Here is a 6,422-nt window from a genome sequence, read left to right as displayed (position 1 = left end):
TTTTAGTTCCCAAGGAAGGAATGCTTTCAACAAAGGACACAGTTTCGGTTCCAGTCAACTGGAATTTAAGATTGCCACGTGGCCTCTTGGGCGCTTTGTGCCAGTGAACCTACAGGCAAAGGTGGGAGTTACTGTATCAGGTGATGCTGTTAATTCTGACAAGGAGAAATTTGCTATTACACAATGCCAGCAACAAGGTTATCTGGAACACAGGAAATCCTGATGGTGCCTGTTTGAATTCTCATATCCTGTAATGAAAAATGACAACAACCTGACATAGGCAGGAATGCTCCTGGCACAGAACTTTCAGGAATGAAGGTTTGGGTCACCCACCAGGAAGGGAATCACAACCAGCCAATGTGCTTGCTGAAGGTGAAGGGAATATGAAATATAAACACATTTCCCCCTTTTTCCTCACTCCAGCTCTTCATTGTCTAACTTAAGATAGCTTGACAGTGGTTAACTTTGCATACCTCAATATTTAAGTTACAGGATCGCAGAGGGTTGGATGTGACTTATAAGAAAAATGAACATCACTCAAAGAACACACTGAATTTATGTTCTTTTCTTTTTTTTCTAGAGAGAATTAGTGTGTTTTCAGTTGTGTGAGAGATCGTTGTATCATGTTGGGTAGAAATATGATTTTCTTATGTCTTTATTTGGAAGTTAAGTATGGCTAAAGGAGTGTATATGGATGCCAAGTTGATGACAGATGGACACTGATTTTTTTTTGTACTAATTCCCTTGTTCCATAATTCATAGTGCTCCTCCTTTCTGACTGAATTCTGAAGGATTCAAAATTCTATACCAAACCAGATGAAGACATTTCTGAGTAGTGCATGATTGAGAGAAGTGCCTTTTCCAGGAAATCTAATGCTCATGATTATGGTACCATTATTGGCCAGTAATAATAATAACAGTGGGCATTTGTTGAGCATCTACTATGTCCTAGACACAGGGCCTTATATACCTTAGGTTATTTACTCCTCATACAAACCTTCTGAGATAGGTACAATTATCATCCTATTTTGCAGGTGAAAAAATGTTTAGAGCTAGCTCAGAGCTGAAAGTGCATGTGCTTAGCTACTATATATAAAATTCCTCTCCACTTGTCACACATAAAAATTATTCCTTTGTAATATATCAGTATCCTTCACTAGAGTATGATATTTCAAGGTCAAGAAGTATATCCTTTTACTATCTTCATTGTTAAATACAAGGTCTGAAAATTAGGAAGGTTTATGATAAATGTTTGCTAAATAAATGGACAAATAAAAGGAACGGGGTGGAAGACGTGGACAGCATTAGTACTCTGGTCAAGAAAAATTGGCAGGGAGCCTTGCAATGGACATTTGTTCACATATCTAGGATGTGAGCCCAGCTACATAAAAGAATTCAGAAAGAATAGAATGAGATTATGCTATTGGTGGAAATAATGGGGATAGAAATATTGATTATCTGGATTATCTCACATTTTAACCAGGGGGACAGGGTGACTAGGAAGGGCATTCATTTTATAGAAAAAAGCATGTACCTTGAACAGGACATTTATTTTTACTTTAAGGAGTACATACCTCTACTAAACAGTAGGGGGAGCAAGATGCAGGGAAATCTAAAATTTTAGACCGCTAACCATAAAAAGCCTGAAGATATCTTGAGTCATCTAGGGATAAAAGCATGAGAAAGTGGTTTTACACAAAACAGTCTGAAAATGGGGTCTTGATATATTTTAAACACCGAGTTGTGTTTAAAATGGTTTGAAATTGCTCGCCAGAGCTCTGGCATTGCAGTGCACAGTTCAAGGAAGACTTGGCCATGATCAATGGAGGCGTTCAAATAACGATAACACAGAATAGGTTGTACTTCATCTAAATTAACTGATTCACTCTTTAACAGTGGTAAAATTCCCAACATGTTTTTGCTAGTTAGGCCCAACCTTGAGCCCTCTATTGTGTCTATGGAAAACCAAAATTGGAGTGAAAAAGACTATTTAAGTGAGCTTCCCTTGGCATAATAGAGTGAGATAAAATTTGCATTGTTATTGCTATATTTTGCTTGTTTTGTGAGCAAGGACTATATTCTGCTTTGAAATTCAAGAAGAAATTCCTAGTCTAGTTCTATGAAGTCTAAAGTAGAGAGAATCTAGTTCACTTCAAGTGTATGATATCTCCACAAATGAATGTTTATGGTGTTACCCTTTGAGAAGAGTTCTTTGAACACTCTCCACGGCAAAGCTGCCCTTACAAATACCCACAGTTGGCATCAGAACAAATGTAAACTCTTTTAAAATTATTTTGACCATATCTGAATTTTCTAATTAGAGTCTTGAAAAAAAAATCCTGTATACAAACTGAGCAACATAGTTGTACAATGAATTATTCCCATTTTAAGTATGCAAATTTCGTCTGAAACCAATTCCAGTGCCTGTACAATTGACATTTGTTTGGTTCACTTCACATTCAGGATTTTTTTCTACTCTTATGAAGACCACTTGGCAAGGCGCGGCACTCTCAAGCAACCGGGTCCTCACTTATGCTCATAATATTGAAGATAGTGGGCATAATGAGAATGTAAACTATTCCGTATGAAAACCAAAATATAATATAAAAACGAACCACAGTATTGTTCACTGAGTCTTATGTATCTACTTTGCTAGTATAAATATGAGCCTGGTCTATAACAGAATTCTGTGACAAAGAAATCAAGTTTGAGTATTTGTTGATTATTTAAGTTTGCAGTCTGTGTCAGAGAACTATTATCTGCTTGAAGCCAGGGTTTTCTTACTGTGCTGCGCTCTCCTACCATGTGATTTTTCACAGACCTCAAAGTAAGGCAGTGAGTTGCACGGATGACTTCGCTTTATACTGCCCCGCGTTTACTGATGGACACGCGCACACATGGAGATCTCCTTCAGTCTGTAACTTTTGCAACTCAAAATCCCAGGTACCCTTCCACTTAATGCTTCCATGATCAGTCCCAGTTTTCGTTTCAACAGCCTGCTTCCCAAATCTGTAATTCCAGATTTCTAAGATCTAAGAAATTTCTGGATCTAAGATCCAGAAATCAATCTCAGATACTCATATCCGTTTTAAGACAGTACGGTAAAAATGTTCTAGAGTTGGAGGTTCTCTGGCTCATCTTCTCAACAATCTCTCCTTCCTGTCTTTAAGATTTTACGGAGTGCTTATGAATCAAAAGATCCAGTGGCTGGATTATCCATTCTGACACCCAACTAATATCTTATTGCTGCCCTTCCATGAATGAAGTGTGCTAAAACGATACGGGGATTGCCATTAAAGTTGTTCTTCTTAACATGTGTAATTGAAATCAGAGAAGAATGAGGTGGGCCTGTGACCCTTCTAGGACCTCTTCATTCTCAGTGGCTAGAAAAGGCTCTGCATTCAACCACCAGCTCCTGGGGTTACAATCCACAACAGCCTTTTAGAATTGGAGCTTACAATTTCCTTGCAAATGACTGTGGAAGCATGGCTAAATAATTATACATCTCAACCATTGTGCAAACCAGTTTAATTAACATTTTCCAGGCATGTCACATTTATACAATCACTAAATAATTTTCTAAAATTATGTTGCATTAGAAATTGCTACACATCAACTTGGATTATTTTTACTCATGGCTCTAATCATGCCTGAAATACGTTGTTGTTTCTTTTTTCTTTTCGTATCACTTTATTTATTTATTTTACTAGTATTTGGTACTTCCATTGGAGATGATTCATACTTAGAGGCTAGCCAGATGCTCTGTTCAATTTATTTGTGTTATGTTTAATTGCCATCGACTTCATCAAAACTGGCATCTTTCTTTAAAAGCAATTATAGCGTTATTAAATTTCCTTTTCATTCACTTTGTATTAAAGAAATCTTGGAACACATTCATTCCCGTATCCCAACTTAGAATACACCATAAAAATAAAAGAAAGTTTTTTAGCGTCCAACATTTGTGGGATTTAAGAAGAGAGGAGTTTGCAAACATGCACTTTCAGTGTGGTTTGGCCTTTGGTAGCACATGTTTCAAGAAGATATGATCCAGTTTACTCTCTATTTGAGAAGATATAAAAAATTAGGTGCAAACAATTACTATATTATTAGTAAAGTACTCAAATTACTTTTTGGTCTCCTTTAAGCCCATTGTTATTATTTATTATTACTACTGCTATTATTATTATAAATGCATTCTTTTTTTTTTCTGAAGTACTAATCCCAAGTAAGGAAGACTAATAAATCAAGAAATGTCCTCAAGCATGAAACTGAAATGAAAGTAGGAATACAAATGGAAGAAATTGTACAATCAAATGTGTAAGCAGTGAGGTAATATTTTGTGCTCCAAACACATTGAGATGGGTGGTTATATAAGCAGAAGGATTAGCAGTTAGGTCACCAAATTAGTGTTTTGAATTTTCTTGCTCTATCAAGAATTCAATTTGCTTCCTGACATCATTTACCATGCTGTATTAACCATAGTACTTTATCTATCAGTATTTCCAAATTATAAGCCTCTTACCCATAAATATATCTCTATGAAGAATTTATTTAGCGGCTCTGACAATGAAACTGCAATTGATAATATCTGTTGAACTTTATGTGCAACAGAAAGTGCTTTTGAACAATTCTCACTTTTGTAGATTAGAAAAAAGGATAAACAAGTTTTATATTTTTGCCTTCACTGTTTTAAGCACTAAAAAGATTTTGGAGAAAACAAATGTGGGGAATTCCAAAAAACAGAAGAATACTATTTTTTTACTTTAATAGAATATTTGTATTGAAAAGTAGATTTTTCGAGGCAGGGGATCTATCTTTTAGTTGGCAGCTTTGTGGGTAAAGAAATATTAGGCTGCACTTATATAGTGCCAAACCATTATTCTGGATGAATCTGGTTTCAGTAACTACCCCCAAATCATTGCCTGTTTAGAAATTAGAAAGCATGGTCTTTTTGGTCCCAATCCATAAAGAATACTTGTATATCTCTTGTACACATTTGCAACAGGACAACTAGGCCTGAAATAATCTTCACTTTTGCCAGGAACATTGGTGTGAGAAAAAAATCCAAATGGGATGCTTTATTAACAAAGATGAATTATTTTTGATCTTATATAAATGATGTTGCAAATTGACATAGAAATACATTCACTTATCATGTCTAGATTCTGTAAAAGTGCCCTATAGCCTGCCAAAATATCCTCAAGGTGATGCTGTTTCCAATCCTCAGCACATGGATCAATGCAATATTATCCAGCATGCCGGAAACATACAAAGCATTGACAAGTGGTAGATTCCCCACCCAGCTTTAGCCCTTTATACCACATCTAGAGAAATGGTTTCCAGCACTTGAACATTTAAATTAAACTGTTATTTTAAAGCAGTATATAATTCGGCAAAAATCATTCTTACTCATGAAGACAGTTTAGGTCCAAGAATTCGGTAAAGAATTCTTGCTCATTGAATCAGCTCCAAATGGGGAATAATTAAGTATCTAATGGTAAAGAATACACATTTTGAGCATTTTAATGCCCAAATCACTTTAATCTTAATACATGTTTCTACTACTTATAAAAGGAGATAGATGGATAGGGCTTTTGTTGTTTTATGTTTTTTTTTTTTTTCAAAGTAAACATGTCACTCTGAAATTGTGGGGATTCTAGGGAGAAGTCACGTATAAGTTGTCTTATGAAAATCTAGCCTGCTGAATTGTGTTTTGCATCCATGTGGTTGCTCATGCTGATTCCACTATTTGACACACCTTTTCCACCTTCTTGCACCTGGCTGACATTTTCTGCATTTCTCAAGATTCAGCTGTAGGGTCCACATCATGATACTCGCGATACTTACATTATATTGAAATTATTGGTTGTGTGCCTGTGTCAAGAAGATCTGCAAGATCCTGTGGTCTGGGAATGGTGACTTAAAGTTTCATCCTTTCCACCCGGCACAGTGCCTACCTGACTTACGATGGGCCGTTAAAAATGTATCTTGAAAAAGAGATAAAACAATTTAACCCAAAAGGAATTATGTATTTCACCGAAAGGGCAGCTGCTTCAGACAAAGCTGTTTACTCCTAGAGGTGAAATGATTTTCTTTTGAGTTATGTCTATGAAAAATGGAGTCATAAGGCAATTAGCACATAAAACAAAGGAATGGCCAGAGACCTACACTAAGACAAAGTATTTTTTGACCTGCCTTGCTTCAAATGACCTAATACACCAGTTATAACTGATAACTGGAATATTTTCTTTCTTTGAAAATATGGACATAGCTTAAAGGTACTCAAATTTCTCAACGTAAAAGCAACTCTTGGTAAATTTGCCCGTGAGTTTCCTCTCCATTATTGAACATAATTAGATGTTTAGCAATTCTTAGAATCAAGTGGATTTGTGTCAACAACAGTGTTATGTTGAATTTCTTAA

Source organism: Zalophus californianus, chromosome 14, assembly GCF_009762305.2.
Source record: "Zalophus californianus isolate mZalCal1 chromosome 14, mZalCal1.pri.v2, whole genome shotgun sequence".
Classification (NCBI taxonomy): Eukaryota; Metazoa; Chordata; class Mammalia; order Carnivora; family Otariidae; genus Zalophus; species Zalophus californianus.
Note: the sequence above shows the minus strand (reverse complement) of the source record.